The sequence below is a fragment of the Pelobates fuscus genome, chromosome 3, assembly GCF_036172605.1.
Source record: "Pelobates fuscus isolate aPelFus1 chromosome 3, aPelFus1.pri, whole genome shotgun sequence".
Classification (NCBI taxonomy): domain Eukaryota; kingdom Metazoa; phylum Chordata; class Amphibia; order Anura; family Pelobatidae; genus Pelobates; species Pelobates fuscus.
The window spans coordinates 350,728,659-350,752,352 of NC_086319.1; the positions used below are offsets into that span (position 1 = coordinate 350,728,659).

Below are 23,694 nucleotides of genomic sequence, written 5' to 3' on the forward strand. Positions count from 1 at the left end.
ACAGAGGAGCTAGAAAACAACAGCCCAAAAAGATTTAATAAAGTTACAATCCCACTAAGTATGGAAAAATGTTGGGAGATTACTACATTGTTTAAAGCAGTGGTTCGCAACCCAGTCCTTAAGTACCCCCTAACAGTCCAGGATTTAGAGATATCCCAGTTGTGTCCCTGGTGTTTTTAGAAAAAAACAAAAAAAACACTTAAGACACAACAGGGTAATCCTGAAATCCTGGACTGGTAGGGGGTACTTGAGGACTGGGTTGTGAACCCCTGGTCTAAAGCAATGAGATAAAACAATAAATGATACTGCACTCAATAATTTTGAAAATATTATGCTCTATTTAATAATTCGTGAATTTCATAAGTATTTAAATATGTACAAAAAAAGAGAAAAAGTAATAATTTCATAAGGACAATGTATCCTGTAGACAACCAATATAACTCCATGTATAAAAAAATCCCTACAAGAGCTAACTCACTTATACACATCAAATGCTGAACTGCATTGTATTATTGGAAAATCCAAAATTGACGTATAGATGTTTCTGACAAGAAAATATATACAATAGTGGAAAAAATGTAAAAAAATGAAAAAATGAAACAAACGAAAAAAAAGAAAAAAAAAGGATAATAAAAAATGTATATACAGTCCCAGTGTCTACACACTATTGTATTTAGGTGGATCTCACCAAAATGTCCTGTTGGTAAAAGTCCTATTCCAGCTGAAGTATCCACAATGTACTGTTCTCACAATGGTACTGTACTTCCTTGCTGGGTGAGATGCTGTAAGTCTTTATCAGATGTCTGTGAAGTGTTGAGCTCTTGAAGTAAGCCGGGCTGCGCGCTTACTTTACATTTTTTCCACTATTGTATATATTTTCTTGTCAGAAACATCTATACCTCAATTTTGGATTTTCCAATAATACAATGCAGTTCAGCATTTGATGTGTATAAGTGAGTTAGCTCTTGTAGGGATTTTTTATACATGGAGTTATATTGGTTGCTACAGGATACATTGTCCTTATGAAATTATTACTTTAATCTTTTTTGTACATATTTAAATACTTATGAAATTCACGAATTATTAAATAGAGCATAATATTTTCAAAATTATTGAGTGCGGTATAATTTATTGTTTTATGATTATAAGGAGGTTAATGGGCTACCTGGATACCTTGCACCAATACGGATAAAAGAGTGCCTGTATATATGATTATTAAAGCAATGAGATAAACAAAATGGATAGATTTTGCTATGTTCTAGTGATTCTATATTAGCATGAGAGGCAATTGAATGCATTATATTTGATAGTGATACACAGCATGATGTGTGAGGTGGCTGTCAACACCCACTTTGGGTCAGCGTTCAATTAGTGTTGGCTAGTTGTCCTGCATGGTCCATGGTGGAGATCCTCTGATCTCCCCGGCTGGCCCTGGCCAAAACCATTGTAATTTAAGGCGCCAGCTTGGCTGGGGCTCCCACTAGACAGACAAATCTCTTGAACCCAGTCGCAATATCGACAGCTGCAATCCCCAAATTTATTTTTAGCTAATCTAATGTCTTATATACAGCAATAATCTTATATACACATTTGCTAAATGTTTGAGTGGATGATTTGATCATGGAGTATCTCACAAGCAATAATATGAATGTGTTTACATTGCCGCTAGGGACACCTCCAAGTGGAGACTCCTCATATGGCTACTGGACCTGCTTCCTGGCTCAGTGCTGCACAGTAGGCAGCACTGCTATTCAGTGTCCCCATGCTCTACATGGAGACGCTGAATTTTCCTCAGATACAATGCATCTCTATGAGGGGGTGCTGATTGGCCAAAACAGTGTTTGACCCCGCCCCTTGCCTATTTTTCCCACAGGGAAAGCATTGGATTGGCTAAAAATCAGCAATTCTGATGATGTCACAAAATAGGCAGGGCCAGTGCCGGTGGAACAGCATGTGAGTTTTTCATGCTTTTAAGTGGGGTAAGGGGGGGGGGAGGGGGGGGGGGGGGGAGCCACCTTAATGGTGGGTTTTTCACTATAGGGTCAGGAATACATGTTTGTAGAGCTATTTGAAGGAGAACCAATGTATCAATAAACAATGTGATTTCTACAGCTGGTTACTAAAGACAGAAGATAATGTTATGCAACAAGGATTTTAAAAAGTGTTTATATTCCTTTATGTAAACTTGTGTCCAATTAGTTTAAGGGGTTAAGGTGCTATTCCACTTGCACATACTGCATATAAATATATTCATACATTCTGTTGAAATTTATTTCCCTGTGTTTACCACTCTTCTGAAGAACTTCAAATATTTTTCATTAGAAAATAATACGTATTGCATAAGTTACTTAGAAAAGTTTTGGTTTTTTTTTTTTAAGTGGGCTGCTCGTCAACTGTGGGCTCTGGTTCTAATGCAAGGTCATAGTCGGAAAACAGTGAAAACTGTGGTCAAAAAGGTTTAGTAAAGTTATAATCCCATCAGGTGTGGTAATATATTCTAACATCACATCTTCTAAAACAAGGAGGTGAGCAAAGAGTTTGCAGAATTTTATTGGGTCTAGATAAAAATGTATCTGCTCGGTCATCCTCACATTTTAGTAATTTGCTTTCCTATTTTATCAAACGACTCAGCAATTGAGACTACTCACATTATGGTAATCTGTTTTCCAGTTTCACAAAACGAACTCAACAATGTGACAACTGGGCAACTGGGTAGTATAATAACCTCATCAGAACTTCAAGGCCACCTCTTGATTTAGATCTAACTATTACCCTCAACACCCGGCCATGATGCTTATAGCCTAAGAAAAACTGCATGCATGACTTCTGTAGATCAATAAGTCACTACAACAAGGTACTGGGAGGCAATAAAACAAATTATTTTGGCTTACAGCACCATTTTTACTGTATAAACATGACCCATTAATGCATTAATGATAAATCAGAGTGTTTCAAAGTTTTTAGCATTCCTGTGAACAATGCATAGACAGGAACATAAGTTATAGAATATAGATTATTTCTATTCAAAGTGAAGTTTAAAGTGACTTCTTAGGTAGTCATTGTCGTGGTTGCAGATCCTAAATCCAAACGACTCTTCTGGTCGTGCAAAAATTCATGGTCAGTTCCTACATTCTTATGAGAACACATAGAGCGTGAGCTTTATAATACTAGTAACATTTCCAAACAAAATAAAAAGCAACAATATATACATTTCTACTTATTTGGTTGGTCTAATTTGCATACCAGCATTATGCAAATGTACACACTTCTAGTCAGTCGGCAGAGGGTGCTGCAGAGTTATCAAAGTACGATAGCCTTCAAGCATCTCGAAAAGGCCCTGGCATGGGAGCTTCTACCACAAACACCCTCTGCATTATGGGAGGTGACACAGAGCAACATATCCATGTGAAAGGGACATGTGAGGCACAAGTTACATACAATAATGCAGCACACTCCCTTATCATTCGTTGTGGATTCAAAGGATGTTCAAACAATATTATGTTTATCATAGTATGATATGCTGTAACAACAATACATTCATTAGAGTTAACTACAGAATCATGTTTGGTGGGATGGCAGAGCTGTGATCTTGAATGATCAAATTTTAATCATGCACCGGAGGTGGCCGTAGGCTCAAGCAGGCAATTAACAAAATGGGATAAAACATTCTAAATGAAACACAAAATAGATCTCGTATTTAGTGCATAAGGAAACTATGTGAGCCAGTAGAGGTGTGGCTAGGGCTGAATAAACACCTCAATTTAACTTTAAATTGAGAATTGAAATGCAGTTAGACTGCATGGGCAAGATCTATGCCAGTCCTCTCCAATACATGGGCCGCGGTGGGATTTTATGCAGCCCGCCTGATCTGCCCTGCTGGCCTATGCAGAGCAACACCAGTGCTGTTGTGTGCCTTCATGTACCGGTAGGGAGATCAAAGATCTCCTTCACCGGCCCAAAGGCACTTGTCTGCAGCACCCAGCAGGAGAGGGGAGAAGCAGGGAAGTTGAATGTTCCTTCCGCAAGCTGTGCTATTCGGAGCATTGCCTCAGGTTACCATGGCAATGCCCAGAGGAGCTCATAAGAGGACTGAACTCTGCCTACAGCCGGACCCCTCACACACACACACATTGCACCCCCCACACACATTGCAGTGGCATACAATTAATTTTAATTAGTATAAAAATTGCCTTTTTTCTACTATACAACGCTTGTGACAGCAGTACCTCCACCTAGTGTCAAGTCATGTCTGGAGGAGGAAAAATACAGAGACAAAGTAGTCCAGTATATCTTTGACTGGGTTGGAATTTCAGTGAAATTCCAACACAGTCAATCTCTGTATCTCATAAAGATTCTTTATGAAATACTCATTTTGGAGGGGGAGGTGAAGCCCCTTTAAACAAAAGTCCCTACATTATATGGGATCAAGCACAAATTCTTGGGGGAGGGTGTTCTGTTCCCTTTAAGTATTTTCAAATCTTTATAAAGCATATATCTAAAATACATTTGTATTTAATATATTTGAAATTTGATCAAGACTGGTATATTTTATCATTCTCAAAGTAAATCGCATGGCAAGAATGAATTCTACCATGGGTATACATAGACCTGGTAACATTTCAAGCATCTAATGATCTATTTCAGTCCTGAATATTAGTCTCACATACATTTGTATATTGCACAAATTAAACATTTGAAGAAATAAATCATGTCAGGAAATAGTTTCATTTGTAAAACATCAGTTATCAGTAAAACACATTTATAAAATTGTAACATAAAAAATAAAACTTAAAAAAGCAACCACTCTAAAGGAAGAAAAGCACAATAATTTAGGAACAGAAATATGAAATAACTGGTTGTGTCCCTATTATGCTTGTTGTGATTTTTATAGCTATATTTTGCCACCATGAAAGGTTATATCAGCCTTTGCATTTAAAATCACTAGCAACACAAGCTGGTATTCCAGCCTATCCCACCTCACAATATTCATCCAAACCATTCAAGCTTTTCAAGAATAATACGACAATGAATGAGGAAGAACACTGACTCAGATTTCCAAACACAGAAGGCTCTTTCTTTCTTTTTAGGCCTCCCATAAATCTGAACCATACTATCAGTTATTTTGTGTTCAACCCTTGCCCTAGCATATGTAACTGTGATGGGCATGAGATTAGCAATACAGAATGCCTTCTTTGGTTACTAAGGAGTCCATTTGGCCTCTGCCAAAATTTCTATCAGACCACCATGGTTGTCTCTCACTTGTAACTAAGGTGTTCTCAAACAAATGCAGGTCCCCCTCATCATTTAACTCCTGCAAGCTTAGTACATTGTTGTTCCTGAATCTTGTTGAGTCATTGCATCTGCAAATTCTATTATGTCATTATTTTAGTGGCAAAGTAATGTTTCACTGCAACTATCTGGAGTGCTGAAGATTGCCTGCCTCAGAGGCAGGCAATCTTCAGCACTCCAGATGTGCTAGACTACATCTCCCAGAATGTTCTTACAGCTATTACAATGGCAAAGCACCATGGGAGATGTAGTCCACAACGCCTGGAGTGCCAAAGGATGCCTACCATTGTTCTAGACCTTACTCATTCAGTTGTTCCTCTATTTATCTTAATAATTTTACTTTTACTTCTGATCTTCCTCACACTTTGTCCCAGCATACCTGGATGTATGCACTTACCCACCTACACTGGTCTAGTAGAATTCTTATCAAATATCCAGATTTTTAAATAAGTCTGAATACAAATATGGTCACTCCCTTCACATGTCGATCCGCTGAACTGGAAGTTAAGCACCAACAGAAAGCATGCACTATAGCAGTTAATGCTCGTCCATAGGGGCACTTGGGTCAGCACCCCAACTGTTTTATGTGGTAAAATGTATTTGCAGTAGTTTAGAAACACAAATATACTGTTTTTGCTGTGGAAGGTGGTAAGCCAAAAAATATGGTAAAAAAACTGTATCTATTTAATTCTGTAATATGTTTCAGTTCTGCAGAAACCCATTTTACAGGGACATGCACCTCTCATTGGTAGCTGTTTGGAGAGCATGCTTTCTTAAAGAGCATTTGGACATTTTTAAAAAAATGGAGCTGGATTGAAACCTGCCCTGTTCCATCAGGTTTTGCACATGCCTAGTGGTCTTCAAGATGTAATTTCAGGAATTTTTATTTAGTTGCCATTGCTGTTGGCCTCTCTATTCAGGGGTCATCATTTCCTGATAGCACCAAGGGGTGAGGTTACATTGCCTATAGGAGTAAGAAGCAATAGCCATTTTGGAAGCAGCACAGGGAGTGCACAGCCCTTGGCCAATAACCCTAGTGACTGCCTCTGGGCTGATTAAGTAAATTTTCTCAAATATATAGTTAATATATACAAAGCAAGGGAAGCCCGAGGGTGACAACAGGAGGGGGACATTTCTTAAAGAGATCACTGTGCTGCCTGTCACTAATAGTTTTAATAACTCTTCCTACACATAACCACCATCTTCTTTAAAGTACTCAGTCAATCTACAGAATTGAGACACTCATGCTGTGGTTATTAAAAAAAAGTTGTGATGCTTAAAATTCCAGGACTGGGACTGTGACTCTGAGGACTCATGTGATTCTGATTTCAGTCTGTTTTAATCTGTTATGATTGTTGATTCTGTTAAACATGCCAGCTACGTTTTGACTTCATATTACCACTGCAAATTAATTGTATTGCAAGTTGCAAAGATAATAATGAGTATACTAAGTTCTGAGGGCTTACATTAAGTCAGGATTAACTGAAGTGGTTGGAGTCTATAAGTATCTAAATGCTTTATGGATGAGGCCCTGGGGAGATAGCACAGCTAAGCGGACAAGGGCAAATGTAGGAGTGTGGGGATAGATGCATGGGATTGGTTGGGAAAGAGTCTGTGGGTAGGATTATGTTATGTGTAAGTTAGTGTGGGGGAGGTCTTACCTCAGTGCCACTTGGGATTCGGGCCAGCAAACAGCTTCCCTCCCGCCCACCCTATTAGTATATTTAGTCACAGCTAGCCGGGGGTATGTCCTTGCCAATTGAGTTTGAGGTTACGTTTAAGTATATGGAATGAGATGAACAAGTTTTTTAAGGTCTCAAACCTCCCCTGCTCCAAAGGTTAAACTTTAGATTGCCTGAGGTCTCGTGCCCATCGAGCGTGGATAAGGTCGGCTGATGGCAGGCATTGGAAATATATGATTTTTATGACGAGTGGGGAGGTGAGTGGGAGTGGTGATTAGGAACCACTCTATGTTTATTGGCAAGGACGGGTGGGCCACTGTATAACACTATGTGTGGAGTTATATATGTATATATGTTAATTTATGCTTATGTATGTCTAACGTTTTGGTTACAGAAAAGAAGAGATTTAATAAATAAAGTTATGGATGTGTTATGCAGTTATTTAGTTTGTGATAATAAATGCTGTGGCCTGTTTCATACATACTAAGTGGTCTGTCGTTACTGGGGGGTTGAATGGGGTTAGATTTTGTTCTAGGCTGCATCATGATTCCCCACTATGTACATACATGCACACTGTGTACAGAGAGCTAATTGAGTAGCTGAAATGTTTTATAACTGCAGCAACATTAAACAGAAAGTTATATTAGCAGTATCACTACTAAAGATTGGATAAGATAAGTGAGAGCTAGGAAGATATGGAGAGAGAGCTAAAGCATTTTACAGAGATAGGCACTTTGTAGGGATCTTTTTTTTTTTTTTGCAATTTTTTGGAATACACCACAGTGATCATGACTGTGTGGGATAGGTATGACTATTTCCTTACTGTGCCCATCTCTGTGTGTTAATTCTCTGTATTTTACTCAGTTCTACCTGTTGTATGAGTATTTCTGTATTTTAACCAACTCAGCATGTAGTAGTCTTTGTATCTTTATTTAGCTTTGTTTGTTTTTGTTTTGTTTTTGAGGTATCTCTGTATTGTACCCAGCTCTATGTATTTTATAGATATATTTATGTTTCACCCAGTTTGTTTTATTGCATGAGCATCTCTCTATTATGCTCAGCTTTCTGTATTGTATGAGTTTCTCTGTACTGTACAGGGAGGAGTTAAATTCTGGGGGAGAAGTCTGGCACCCCACCATCTTACAACTACCAGCCGCCATTGGTTGGAAGGTATGCACCTTGTGCAATCAAGGTTTTGTGTATAGCAGAAGAATGACCATCAATATGACTAAATCCAGCGCCCTCCCAGTGGGATTGGCGATGGCGGACGCGGCATTGATCAGAGATAGACACACTATTCGCATTGAACAGGGGACCCTGAAAAATTATATGACTTAACTATACTCCCTTAGCGAAAACTCTAACGAAAGACCTGGACAAATGGCTCAACAAGCCTATATCATGGATTGGACGGATTCATTCCGTAAAAATGAACATCTTACCACGCATCATAGAAACATAGAAACATAGAATGTGACGGCAGATAAGAACCATTCGGCCCATCTAGTCTGCCCAGTTTTCTAAATACTTTCATTAGTCCCTGGCCTTATCTTATAGTTAGGATAGCCTTATGCCTATCCCACGCATGCTTAAACTCCTTTACTGTGTTAACCTCTACCACTTCAGCTGGAAGGCTATTCCATGCATCCACTACCCTCTCAGTAAAGTAATACTTCCTGATATTATTTTTAAACCTTTGTCCCTCTAATTTAAGACTATGTCCTCTTGTTGTGGTAGTTTTTCTTCTTTTAAATATAGTCTCCTCCTTTACTGTGTTGATTCCCTTTATGTATTTAAATGTTTCTATCATATCCCCCCTGTCTCGTCTTTCCTCCATGCTATACATGTTAAGATCCTTTAACCTTTCCTGGTAAGTTTTATCCTGCAATCCATGAACCAGGTTAGTAGCCCTTCTTTGAACTCTCTCTAAGGTATCAATATCCTTCTGAAGATAGGGTCTCCAGTACTGTGTACAGTACTCCAAGTGAGGTCTCACCAGTGTTCTGTACAATGGCATGAGCACTTCCCTCTTTCTACTGCTAATACCTCTCCCTATACAACCAAGCATTCTGCTAGCATTTCCTGCTGCTCTATTACATTGTCTGCCTACCTTTAAGTCATCAGAAATAATCACCCCTAAATCCCTTTCCTCAGATGTTGAGGTTAGGACTCTATCAAATATTCTGTACTCTGCCCTTGGGTTTTTACGTCCAAGATGCATTATCTTGCACTTATCCACATTAAATGTCAGTTGCCACAACTCTGACCATTTTTCTAGTCTACCTAAATCATTTTCCATTTGGCTTATCCCTCCTGGAACATCAACCCTGTTACATATCTTAGTATCATCCGCAAAAAGACACACCTTACCATCAAGACCTTCTGCAATATCACTAATAAAAATATTAAAGAGAATGGGTCCAAGTACAGATCCCTGAGGTACCCCACTGGTGACAAGCCCAAGCTTCGAATATACTCCATTGACTACAACCCTCTGTTGCCTGTCACTCAGCCACTGCCTTACCCATTCAACAATATTGGAATCCAAACTCAAAGATTGTAGTTTGTTGATAAGCCTTCTATGTGCAACAGTGTCAAAAGCCTTACTGAAATCGAGGTAAGCAATGTCTACTGCACCACCCTGATCTATAATTTTAGTTACCCAATAAAAAAAATCAATAAGATTAGTTTGGCATGATCTCCCTGAAGTAAACCCATGTTGTCTCTGATCTTGAAATCCATGTGTTTTTAGATGTTCAACAATCCTATCCTTTAACATGGTTTCCATCACTTTCCCCACTACTGAAGTTAGGCTTACTGGCCTATAGTTGCCCGACTCCTCCCTATTACCTTTCTTGTGAATGGGAACAACATTCGCTAACTTCCAATCTTCTGGGACTACTCCTGTTATCAATGATTGGTTAAATAAATCTGTTAATGGTTTTGCTAGTACACCACTAAGCTCTTTTAATAGCTTTGGGTGTATTCCATCAGGTCCCATTGACTTATTTGTCTTTACTTTTGACAGTTGAAATAGAACCTCTTCCTCTGTAAACTCACGTGTAATAAATGGCTCATTTATCCTTTTTCTTAACTGAGGTCCCTTTCCTTCATTTTCATCTGTAAATACCGAACAAAAATATTCATTGAGGCAGTCAGCTAGACCTTTATCCTCATCTACATACCTTCCTTCTTTTGTTTTTAATCTAACTAATCCTTGTTTTACTTTTCTTTTCTTATTTATGTATCTAAAAAAGGTTTTGTCCCCCTTTTTTACTGACTGTGCTATTTTCTCTTCTGTGTGTGATTTGGAAGCTCTTATAACTTGCTTAGCCTCTTTCTGCCTAATCTTATAGGTCATTCTGTCTTCCTCACTCTGGGTTTTTTTATAATTACTAAATGCTAACTTTTTGTTTTTTATTATTTTGGCTACATCTGTGGAGTACCACAGTGGTTTCTTGAATTTTTTGCTTTTACTGACAAGCCTAATGCAATTTTCTGTTGCCTTCAGTAGTGCAACTTTTAAATAATCCCATTTCTTTTGGACTCCATTTAAATTGCTCCAGTCTGATAATGACTCCTTTACACATATTCTAATTTTGGAAAAGTCTGTTTTTCTAAAGTCTAAAACTTTTGTTTTTGTGTGGTGTGACTCAGTCACTGTTCTTATATTAAACCACACTGACTGATGATCACTGGATCCTAAACTTTCACCTACAGTAATATCTGATACCAAATCTCCATTTGTTAACACTAAATCTAGTATGGCCTCTTTACGAGTTGGCTCCTCAACGACTTGTTTTAGAGACAATCCCAGTAGGGAGTTTAGAATATGTGTGCTCCTGGCACAAGTAGCTATTTTTGTTTTCCAATTTATATCAGGAAGATTAAAGTCACCTGTTACGACACTCGCCGCCTGGAGAGTGAAGCCGCCGTTTAGCCGATAATCCCCTTTCTCCAGAAATGCAGTTCCAGCATTACCGATCATAAGACTCCCGACCGGAGCATACGAATGCGGTAACTCCCGATCAGCAATCCATCCGAAATCCTTCCACAGCTAGAAATAAACGAAAACGCTGTCCCAATAGTCAATCCCTCCACAAACGAGACAAAGCTCCGTTTTGAAGGTCAAGCAGAATGTGTTTAATGGGGGCTACCTGCCCAGTATTTATGCAGGTCTCCACCAGGTAGACACTCCCCTAGGGGACCTGGTGGAAGACTGTAAAATATATTTAACAGTAGCCAATCGCAGTGGCCATAACACAAGCCCTCCCCATTTTACCCATAAGACATTTCTTCCTATCCCGGAGATAATTAGGGAGAAATCTAATTAACTCCGAGGATAGGAACCATCGCCATTTTAAACACAAACATACAAAATGCAATAAAATACATAAAATCCGAAATACCGAAGATATAGTGTTCGTCCAACGTATCCCCAGATAGCCTGAATCTGAAGGCATATTCCTGCCGAATAGCGCTCAGATCCGAAGTACACAGTCCAATCGCCATGGAGTCAAAGTCTCTCATAAGTCTTTCGGTGTACGAATGACTCCATGGGCCGGCTATCTGGGTAAGTCCATACGGATGAAGAAAACCCCCGAACGGAACAGGGTTCGTATGCCTCCAAGGGAATAGAAGGAGGGACGGCCGTCTCCAGCGGTGTTCGGTAGATAAAGAGTCCGTTTTTAGATCCATGGGTTTTGCACCGAACACCGCTGATTCGCCTCGTGTCCAAAATGGCCGCCGCCTCGTGGTCGGCATACGAACGACGACCACCCGTATGAAATGGAATGGAGAGGTGTTTGCGGTTAACCACAGCGTTCTAATTTGTGGTCAAGGTGTTAATGAGCCGCACACTCCTCTCCTGGGTGGCCGATGTTCGGTAGTTTTATTCGGTACTTTAGGAAACGAAAAACCAATAGCGTACGGACAGGAAATCCACGAATCCCATGGAAACAGATGAACCCGCAATACAGGTCTATGCAGTAGGGTTCGTCACACGGCTCCCCCCTTGTGGAACACTCCGGCAGACCCGGCTTGGCCCTTTAGCGGGTCAACGTGGGGATGACCGGACTAGGAAGTAGTAAGGACGTCGGTTTGCCGGGATAACCCATCTGCATTCCCATTCTGCTTACCGGGTCGGTAACTGATGGTGAAGTTATATGGCTGTAATGCTAAACTCCACCGCAGCAGTCTACCATTGCCTCCCGAGACCCGGTTAAGCCAAACAAGGGGATTGTGGTCCGTGATAAGGGAAAATTCCTGTCCATACAAATAGGGGCTCAATTTCTTCAATGCCCAGACCAGGGCCAAACACTCTTTCTCTACTGCCGCATAACTCACTTCCCGGGGTAACAGCTTTCGACTGAGGTATGCGACAGGGTGTTCTCCTCCATCTTCCCCGACCTGGCTCAGCACAGCCCCCAGTCCATACATGGAAGCATCTGTATGGACGAGAAAACGTTTGTTAGGAAGTGGGGCAGCCAGGACAGGGGCATTCATGAGGGCCTGCTTAAGTGCTTGAAACGCAGCTTCACAAGCTGGAGACCACAGGACCTGCTTAGGGAGGTTCTTCTTAGTCAGGTCTGTCAGGGGTTTAGCTATCGAGCTATAGTCGGGGACAAAGCGTCTGTAATACCCTGCAGTCCCTAGGAAGGCCAATACTTGGGTCTTGGTTATAGGTGTGGGCCAGTTCGCTACTGCCTCTATCTTGGCCGGCTCTGGTCTCTGGCTCCCACACCCTACCCTGTGACCCAAGTATTGTACCTCAGCCATACCTAGATGACACTTCTCTGGCTTTAACGTCAGGCCAGCGGCCCGAATTTTATCCAGTACTACCCCTATGTGTACCAGGTGTTCCTCCCAGGACTCACTGTAGATCGCAATATCATCCAGGTATGCACAAGCAAAGTCCTGGAAGCCATCAAGGAGCCTATCCACCATTCGTTGGAAGGTAGCCGGGGCGTTCTTCATCCCAAATGGCATAACCTTAAATTGGTATAAGCCAAAGGGGGTGACGAAGGCCGACTTGGGGATGGCGTCCTTGGCCAGGGGAATCTGCCAGTAGCCCTTACACAGGTCTATGGTGGTCAGGTAGCGTCCCCTGGCAATGCGGTCTAATAACTCGTCTACCCGTGGCATCGGGTAGGCGTCAGTGGTGGTCCGCTCGTTGAGCCTCCTGTAGTCCACACAGAACCGGGTGGTCCCATCTTTCTTAGGCACCAGGACTACAGGGGAGGCCCAAGGGCTATCGGAGTGCTCGATGACCCCAAGCTGGGTCATCTCCTCTATCTCCTTCCGCATTCCTTCTCGGACTGCTTCAGGGATACGGTAAGGGGGCTGTCGTAAGGGGTTCTGTCCAGGGGTCTCTACCTTATGTACAGCTAGGGTAGTGTAGCCGGGTTCTTGGGAGAACGTCGCCTGCTTCTCCCACAGAAGCTGTTTCGCCTGTTCCTTCTCCGTGGGGCTTAACCTGTCCCCTAGCTGTACGAGCTCAGTCAGATCCGTCTGGGCACCTCTGGCTAATAGGTCGGGTAGGGGTAAGCTTTCGGTATCGTCTGCAGCGGGGGCACACACTGCGGCTATATCCTCCGGTCGTTCCTGATATTCCTTTAGCATGTTCACATGAAAGGATCGCTGGATCCTGTCATCTGAACAGCTGGCTATAAGGTACGTAGTATCGCACACCTGGGCTAATACTTTATACGGGCCCTGCCAAGATGCCTGCATCTTGTTCGCCTTCACAGGTTTGAGCACTAGTACCTTCTGCCCAACCTGGAATACTCGCTGTCGGGCACCCCGATCATACCATTCCTTCTGTCTCCCCTGGGCCACCCGGAGATTCTCCCTTGCCATCAGAGACAGTTTCTCCATGCGGTCCCGAAGTTCCAGAACATACGGTACTATGGGGGTACCTTCCTGCTCTGTCTCCCCCTCCCAGTGGCCTCTAATGAGATCTAGAGGTCCGCGGACCCTTCTCCCATAAAGCAGCTCAAAGGGGGAGAACCCAGTAGATTCCTGGGGCACCTCTCTGTAGGCAAACAACAGATGAGGCAGGAATCGCTCCCAGTCTCGGCAAGTGTCAGAAAAGGTCCTCAGCATTTGTTTGAGGGTGCCATTAAATCGCTCGCAGAGACCGTTAGTCTGTGGATGGTATGGGGAACTAAGTATCGGTTTAATGCCGCATACCCTCCACAGCTGCTGGGTGAGCACAGCGGTAAATTGGGTTCCCTGGTCAGAGAGAATCTCTTGAGGGAACCCGACCCTGGTAAAAATCCTAACCAGGGCATCAGCAACTGTCTCTGCCTCTATGTTAGACAGCGCCACTGCCTCTGGATAGCGAGTGGCGTAGTCCACCACGGTGAGAATGTATTTCTTACCAGATGGACTAGCCCTGGCCAGTGGACCCACAATATCAACGGCTATGCGGGCAAAGGGCTCCCCAATAATAGGCATCGACATAAGCCTACCTTTTGGGTGGTCCCCCCGCTTCCCTACCCGTTGACAAGTGTCACACGTGCTACAATATATCCGCACAGCCTGGTTAATTCCTGGCCAAAAGAAATTCTGCATAATCCTATGGCCTGTGCGGCGGGACCCTAGATGTCCGGCTAGCGGGACATCATGCCCTATCCGCAGAATCTCTCGCCGGTATTTCGCGGGTACTACCAGCTGTCGATTCGGCGGAGGGGCAACACTTTTCTGGGATGGCTTAGGGATCCGATATAACCTGTCCCCTACCCACTCATACCGCTCCCCCTCTGCTCCCTCCTCTCCAGTGTCTGCTCTGCCTCTATACCTCTGGAGAGATGGGTCTGTCTGGGTTTCCCTCCCGAACTCCTCCGGGGAATCCCAACTAGCTAACGTCGGCCCTGGGGTGTCAGTCGGGGAATCGGTCCTTACCTGGGTCTCAGCAGCAGGTGGGCCGGTTCCAGCAGCACGGGTCTGAGCACGGGTAGTCACTGGGTTGGCTTCGCCAGGTCCCATAGTAGCATAGGCGGAAATCAAAGGGGCCAAATCATTTCCCAGCAAAACATCGGCAGGCAAGTCCTTCATAACCCCCACATTCACATGTCCAGCTCCCGCTCCCCAGTCCAAATGAACTCGGGCAACAGGCAGACGGAACACGGCGCCTCCTGCCACCCTTACTGCCACAGTGTTCCCGGTGTGTTGGTGTTCCGAAACCAGGTTCTTTTGGAGCAAGGTCATCGTAGCCCCGGTGTCTCTTAGACCAGTGACCTCTTTCCCGTTCAACTTAACGGTCTGTCTGTGGTGTTGGCGGTTGTCCTGCTGAGCTGCGTGAACTGGGTCTGCTTCGTGCAGAAAACCCCAAAATTCCTCCTGCTCCAGGCAGTGAGCAGAAGGCTGAGGTGGTTGCTGGGCTCCGCCGGCGGGGTTTCTCCAGGATGGCGCTTGGTTGGCGTGGTTTAAAGGGCATTCCTGTTTTTTATGTCCCATCTGTTTGCACCCAAAGCACTGGATCTGGTTGGAGTAACCCCGTTTGTTGAATCGGGCTGACTGCCCATGGTTGGTTGCTGGCGGTATAGCGGGGGTACGTTGTGCTGGGGGGTGATATAGGTTGGTGGTTGGAGGTGCTGCCGGTTTGTATTCCACTCGGGCAGGGACCTTGGCTGCTGTCTGATCGAGCTTACGGGCATCAGTGTATTCGTCAGCCAGACGAGCAGCTTCGTGGAAGGTAGCGGGTTTGCGGTCCCTGACCCACTCTCGAACTCCTGCAGGTAATTTGTCAAAGCAGTGTTCTAGCAGGAACACTTGCAGCACCTCTTCCCCAGTTACCGCTCGACATCCTGTCATCCAGTGGGCTGCCGTGCGGTGTACCCGGCATGCCCATTCCACATAGGAATCACCAGCCTGTTTATTATTGTCCCGGAATCGCCTCCGGTACGCCTCAGGGGTAACAGCGTACCGGGTCAAAAGAGCATCTTTTACTGTCCGGTAGCTAGTGAGTTCCTCCTCTGGGATGGCCCGAAAAGCTTCACTAGCCCGGCCGGATAGTTTCCCAGAGAGGATAGGAACCCATTCTTCTGCGGGTACCTGGTGTAAAGCACACTGTCGTTCAAAGTCCGCCAGGAACCCGTCTATCTCTCCTTCCGTCTCAATAAAGTTTTTAAAAGCAGCAAATGGTACCTTTTTCTTCCCATTGTTATTATGGGGTACCTCTGCTGCTGCAGCTCCGCTTCTCTGGAGCGCCTGTTGTGCTGTTACTGCGGCTTGTACTTGAACCACAATATCCGCTGCAGGGTTGGGGCCAAAGTGTGCCAGCCTGATCTGAACTGCCCGGTTAAACGCTATTTCCTCGGGTGTTAGATCCAGTAGGCCAGGCACATTAGCTATCTCCCTTCCCTGTGCTGTATCCATCTCCACCAATATAGCAATAATCTCTCTTTTCTTGAGATTGCTCGCTGATCGTCCTCTGCGCTCCAAAATGTCTTTAAGGGTAGCACGCCTTAACTCCTCATATTGCATTTCCAATCCGGGGTGTGTAGCTGGCCTTCAGGGCGGTGGGATTCATCCCGTCGCTTGCCACCAGTTGTTACGACACTCGCCGCCTGGAGAGTGAAGCCGCCGTTTAGCCGATAATCCCCTTTCTCCAGAAATGCAGTTCCAGCATTACCGATCATAAGACTCCCGACCGGAGCATACGAATGCGGTAACTCCCGATCAGCAATCCATCCGAAATCCTTCCACAGCTAGAAATAAACGAAAACGCTGTCCCAATAGTCAATCCCTCCACAAACGAGACAAAGCTCCGTTTTGAAGGTCAAGCAGAATGTGTTTAATGGGGGCTACCTGCCCAGTATTTATGCAGGTCTCCACCAGGTAGACACTCCCCTAGGGGACCTGGTGGAAGACTGTAAAATATATTTAACAGTAGCCAATCGCAGTGGCCATAACACAAGCCCTCCCCATTTTACCCATAAGACATTTCTTCCTATCCCGGAGATAATTAGGGAGAAATCTAATTAACTCCGAGGATAGGAACCATCGCCATTTTAAACACAAACATACAAAATGCAATAAAATACATAAAATCCGAAATACCGAAGATATAGTGTTCGTCCAACGTATCCCCAGATAGCCTGAATCTGAAGGCATATTCCTGCCGAATAGCGCTCAGATCCGAAGTACACAGTCCAATCGCCATGGAGTCAAAGTCTCTCATAAGTCTTTCGGTGTACGAATGACTCCATGGGCCGGCTATCTGGGTAAGTCCATACGGATGAAGAAAACCCCCGAACGGAACAGGGTTCGTATGCCTCCAAGGGAATAGAAGGAGGGACGGCCGTCTCCAGCGGTGTTCGGTAGATAAAGAGTCCGTTTTTAGATCCATGGGTTTTGCACCGAACACCGCTGATTCGCCTCGTGTCCAAAATGGCCGCCGCCTCGTGGTCGGCATACGAACGACGACCACCCGTATGAAATGGAATGGAGAGGTGTTTGCGGTTAACCACAGCGTTCTAATTTGTGGTCAAGGTGTTAATGAGCCGCACACTCCTCTCCTGGGTGGCCGATGTTCGGTAGTTTTATTCGGTACTTTAGGAAACGAAAAACCAATAGCGTACGGACAGGAAATCCACGAATCCCATGGAAACAGATGAACCCGCAATACAGGTCTATGCAGTAGGGTTCGTCACATCACCCATGATGATAACTTCCCCCTTCATTGTCATTTTAGCTATTTCTTCAACTAGTAGATTATCTAACTCTTCAATTTGTCCTGGGGGCCTATAAATCACACCTACACGAGTTACTGTGTGATTACCAAATTCTAACGTAACCCAAACTGACTCTATGTTCGCCTCACTAACCTTTATTAGGCTAGATTTTATGCTATTCTTTACATACAGGGCCACCCCTCCCCCTTTCTTGCCTTCCCTGTCTTTTCTATATAAAGAGTACCCTGGTATTGCTATGTCCCAGTCATTTTTCTCATTATACCATGTCTCAGTAACAGCGACTAAATCTACACTATCAGTTGCCATTATTGCCACAAGTTCATGGATCTTATTCCCTAAACTGCGAGCATTTGTAGACATGACTCTAAGCTTATCATTTTTTAACACACTTGCTACAGGCACCTTCTGTCCTTGTTTTGGGGGACAATTGGATTGATGTTTTATCACCCTTTTGCCCCCCCCTCCTAGTTTAAATACATCCTAGCAAAACCTCTGAACTGCTCACTGAGAACATTTGTTCCCTTTTGAGAAAGATGCAAACCATCTTTTTTGTACAGTTTATTTCCATTCCAAACAGAGCTACCATGAGCAATAAAGCCAAATCCTTGCTCCCGACACCATTCACCAAGCCACAAGTTAAAGTCCCTAATACGCATCCGCCTGTCATTCTGAGTGTTATGCACAGGCAGAACTTCAGAGAATGACAATGTGGAAGCAACCTGCCGTATATCATTGGCAAAAACACTAAAAACTTCCTTAACCTCTGAAACCTCATTGCAAGCCAAGTCATTTGTCCCTAAATGGACAAGTACATCCAATTCCCCTTCCTGCTTTGCTTGCTTAACAATATTACCGATACGTCTCCTGTCTCTGTGAGCAGTAGCTCCGGGAAGACACCTCACAAGACCACCATTGTCCATCTCCACACCTCTTATGATGGAATCCCCCACCAACAACTGCTTTCTATTAGGCCTCACCAAGCCTCTCTGCACAACACCACTAGCCTCAGTGCCTCTCTGCACAACACCACTAGCCTCAATGCCTCTCTTCACAACACCACTAGCCTCAGTGCCTCTCTTCACAACACCACTAGCCTCAGTGCCTCTCTTCACAACACCACTAGCCTCAGTGCCTCTCTTCACAACACCACTAGCCTCAGTGCCTCCTCTTCCTATTCCAGGCACTACCTATACGCCTCTCCAAGGCACAACTTCTCCCACTACAGTGAGCAATAGGGGCCTTTATTTGTCAGAATAAATGCCGTAGAATATCCAGACAGGTTCTCTATAGGCCAAAAACAAGGGCGGGCAGGGACTCCCCTACCTATATTATTATTACTTAGCTGCCCAATTAACACAGGTGGCGATGTGGAAATGGGTGGATATAGAATCGCTCATGATAGGGGCCGACCTACCACAATTCATCATGTGGGTGCCCAAAAGAAAACAGACCCATTCTTATGGTCACTTGCCCACTGGGATATTTAGGTTTGATGACCTCACACAGGGGAGGCATCTCACACCTGCCGATTTTTTCAGGTATATGCAATTAAAAGACTTTGCAAAACAACCACATATCAAGGGGTCAGCACTACAGACAATGATGTTCTTCGAACGTTTCTGCCTGACAGGACCCTAGAACTAGACCCTTGGGTATATTTGCTCAATAGATCTATAGAGTGTTGGATCAGGCATGAACAAAAACTTACCCAAAAGATCACCCTGGCAGCTAGAAATGCAGTGGCAGCCTCTTGGCTACAACAGGATACCCCACGCATAACAGCAGTCATTGCGAGAATTAGAGAGATCCATTTAATGGACGACCTTACGCCTAGAGTGAATGGAACCGCTAAAACATTCCACAGGATATGGGAACCCTGGGACAACAGTACCTTGGGTCACAGACGAGGGCGACTAAATCACCCTAGCGCCTAATTGAGGTCCACGACGACCGACATGGAATCCTGAAGCTTCCCGGAATTGCCACACTGGCTCGCCTCCTCCCCCCGCAACACGCTCATCTGGCGTCAGGTACTTAAACACAATAACCCCATACTTATCTTTTACCTTCTTCCTTACTATTTTCTCTTCTTTCTCTTTCTCTTCTCTGGACATACCCCTCCCTCTTAAGGGGCTAAAAAAAAAAAACCTCTTAAATCAAATACAAATACTGGTCTAGCAATATCTATATATAGCAGATGTTAATCCTGACTAGTTATGTTATGCATGCAATTTACTGAATATGTTATGTAAATACATTGCGGTGATATCATTGTTACGCATTTGCCCATGTCTTGCAAAAATAAAGAATTATACAAAAATAAAAAATAAATCACTAAAAATTATAACCAGAGGAAAAAAAATAATGTAAATAAAAAAGAGGGGTTTTCCAATAAATACAGAGTCACACTGTTTGGATTCTTTTGTATCCTTTAAGGTATTTGGATACACTTTCACATACTGCATCCAAGGAACGTGGATTTCAGCATAACAGACCACCCCAGGACTCTTGAATATTATACCATATAGAGTTGCAAGAAAAAGTATGTGAACCCTTTGGAATGATATGGATTTCTGCACAAATTGGTCATACATTGTGATCTGATCACCAGCTAAGTTACAACAATAGACAATCACAGTCTGCTTAAACTAATAACACACAAATAATGAAATGTTGCCATCTTTTTATTGAACACACCATGTAAACATTCACAGTGCAGGTGGAAAAAGTATGTGAACCCTTGGATTTAATAACTGGTTGAACCTCCTTTGGCAACAATAACTTCAATCAAACGTTTCCTGTAGTTGCAGATCAGACGTGCACAACGGTCAGGAGTAATTCTTGACCATTCCTCTTTACAGAACTGTTTCAGTTCAGCAATATTCTTGGGATGTCTGGTGTGAATCGCTTTCTTGAGGTCATGCCACAGCATCTCAATCGGGTTGAGATCAGGACTCTGACTGGGCCACTTCAGAAGGCATATTTTCTTCTGTTTAAGCCATTCTGTTGTTGATTTACTTCTATGCTTTGGGTCATTGTCCTGTTGCAACACCCATCTTCTGTTGAGCTTCTCCTGCAAAATGTCTTGATAAACTTGGGAATTAATTTTTCCTTTGATGATAGCAATCCGTCCAGTGTTTCTTCCAAACAACTCAACTTTGGTTTCATCTGTCCACAGAATATTTTGCCAGTACTGCTGTGGAACATCCAGGTGCTCTTGTGCAAACTGTAAACGTGCAGCAATGTTTTGTTTGGACAGCAGTGGCTTCCTCTGTGGTATCCTCCCATGAAATCCATTTTTGTTTAGTGTTTTACGTATTGTAGATTCGCTAACAGGGATGTTAGCATTTGCCAGTGACTTTTGTAAGTCTATAGCTGACACTCTAGGATTCTTCTTCACCTCATTGAGCAGTATGCACTGTGCTCTTGCAGTCATCTTTACAGGGCAGCCACTCCTAGGAACAGGGCCGTCTTTAATATTGATTGGACCCTGGGCAAGCATCTGCTTGGGCCCCCTGGGCATGCAATCACTCCCTCCACCCCAACCTAGAGGCGAAACTAATGTAGAGAGTGCCTTGGTGCAAAAAAAAAATTAAAGGCCTGCCCTGTAGCAGAAGAGTAAAGAAAAGATAGATCCCCATCTGTCATACAACTCCTGCGATGCTATGCCAGCTGGGGATCTACCATCCTTGCAGGGTTGTATTTTTGAGCAGTGCTTGTGCAATTGAATGTCAGCATGTTATTGTATAGAGTGCATGTGTGCATGTAGGGGTGTATTTGTATGTACTGTTACCATTGGAATGCAGTGGTGTACTTGTGTGTAGTGTTTGCGTTTGAATGCAGGGATGTGTGATTGTCTGTAGTGTTGGCTTTTAAATGCAGGTGTACTTTTGTGTGTAGAGTTGGTGTTTGTATATCATTTTAGAGTTTTAATACAGGAATGTGTTTGCATGTAATGTTTGTATTTGCATGCAGGGGGTGTTTGGATGTAGTGTTGTGTTTTAAATGCATATGTACATTTGTGTGTAGTATTGGTGTTTCAGCAAACTGGTGTGCTTGTATGTAATGTTTGTGTTTGCAGGGGTCTGTTTGCATGTTGTGTGATTTCTACAACACATATACATATACACATTAACACGCAGAAACACACATAAGCACACTGACACATGCTCATACCTTGACACATACTGGCACATACATACACACACACACTCAGATACACACCCTTTGACAAACAGATACAAGCACTTTGATACACACACACACTGGCACATCCACACACAGAGATACACACACACACACTGACACGAGTATGTACACACACACTCAGATACACACATACATAAAGGTATAAATGCAGGGGTGTATATGTATACAGTGCTAGAGATGGAATATAGGAGTGTATTTGTGTTTGCATTAAAATGCTGGGATGTATGCATTACCACACACTCAGATGCACACTTACACACACCAACACATACATACACACACACACACACAGGTACACATACACACTGACACACAAGTACACATACACTGGTATACATACACACAGAAACACTGACACACAGACAAACGCAGCCAGAAACACACACTGACACAAACACAGCCAGATACACACACTGACACAAACACAGCCAGATACACACACACACACACACACACACATATGTGTACATTTACATATTTTAATCTCTGCCTTCTAGCAGCTCTTGGACAGCAACTCCCAGCAACCTTGGCAAATATAATGTCTCAACTCTGTTCTTACATACCCTGGTCCAGAATTTGGCAAAAGTGAATTTGGAAATGGTGTACAGCCTTTGATAACACTTGATGCAATAATATGTTAAAATACATACTTTTTACATTTATATTTAATAGGGAACTGCCAGGTTCTTCTAGGATTTTTAACATGTACTGATTCCCTGTGTGTTACATTACAAACACCAACACTTGAATAAAAGTGATATCAGAAATAAGCAAAACAAAAAACAAACAATATTTAGCCACCCTCCTGTCTCCTTACCTTTTGGGTACAGAGGGGTGGCTTCCCTGGGGTCCAGTGGGAGCTTCCTGGCCAAGGCTGATGGGAGTCTGCCATCAGCTTTCTCAGTCCCTCTCCCCCACAATGCCTCCATGTGGTGTGTTCCTCCACCCCAGCGGCACTGAGGAGGAGGCGATCTGACCTCACTTCCTCCCAGCATGCCAGGGGAAGAAAAGGGATCACAGAGCAGTGTGTGAGGGGCTAGCTGTGAGTATGTATTCAGCCAACCCACATATTACAGGGGCCAGGTCCTGTGCAGTATTAAAGGGCCGGGGCCCCTGATTACCTCAGGTGCTGCAGGGGGCCCATGGGGCAGCTGCCTTAGGGCCCCCAGGAGTAACTGGGCCCAGGGCAGCTGCCCCTTTTGCCCCTCCTTAAAAACGGCCCTGCCTAGGAAGAGTAGCAGCAGTGCTGAACTTTCTCCATTTATAGACAATTTGTCTTACCGTGGACTGATGAACAGCAAGGCTTTTGGAGATACTTTTATAACCCTTTCCAGCTTCATGCAAGTCAACAATTCTTAATCGTAGGTCTTCTGAGAGCTCTTTTGTGCGAGGCATCATTCACATCAGCCAATGCTTCTTGTGAAAAGCAAACCCAGAACTGGTGTGTGTTTTTATAGGGCAGGGCAGCTGTAACCAACACCTCCAATCTCATCTCATTAATTGGACTCCAGTTGGCTGACATCTCACGCCAATTAGCTCTTGGAGATGTCATTAGTCTAGGGGTTCACATACTTTTTCCACCTGCACTGTGAATGTTTACATGGTGTGTTCAATAAAAACATGGCAACATTTAATTCTTTGTGTGTTATTAGTTTAAGCAGACTGTGATTGTCTATTGTTGTGACTTAGATGATGATCAGATCACATTTTATGACCAATTTGACCAGAAATCCATATCATTCCAAAGGGTTCACATACTTTTTCTTGCAACTGTAGGTTTACATGCTTATAGTGTATGTTTTGATATACATACT

General features: G+C 43.5%; 1 protein-coding gene across 1 annotated transcript in view; it reads right to left on the reverse strand.

Moving 5' to 3' along the window:
* Positions 1–23,694, reverse strand: part of LOC134603309 (dual oxidase 1-like) — a 208,723-nt gene that overhangs the window by 107,822 nt on the left and 77,207 nt on the right. The window lies entirely within an intron of this gene.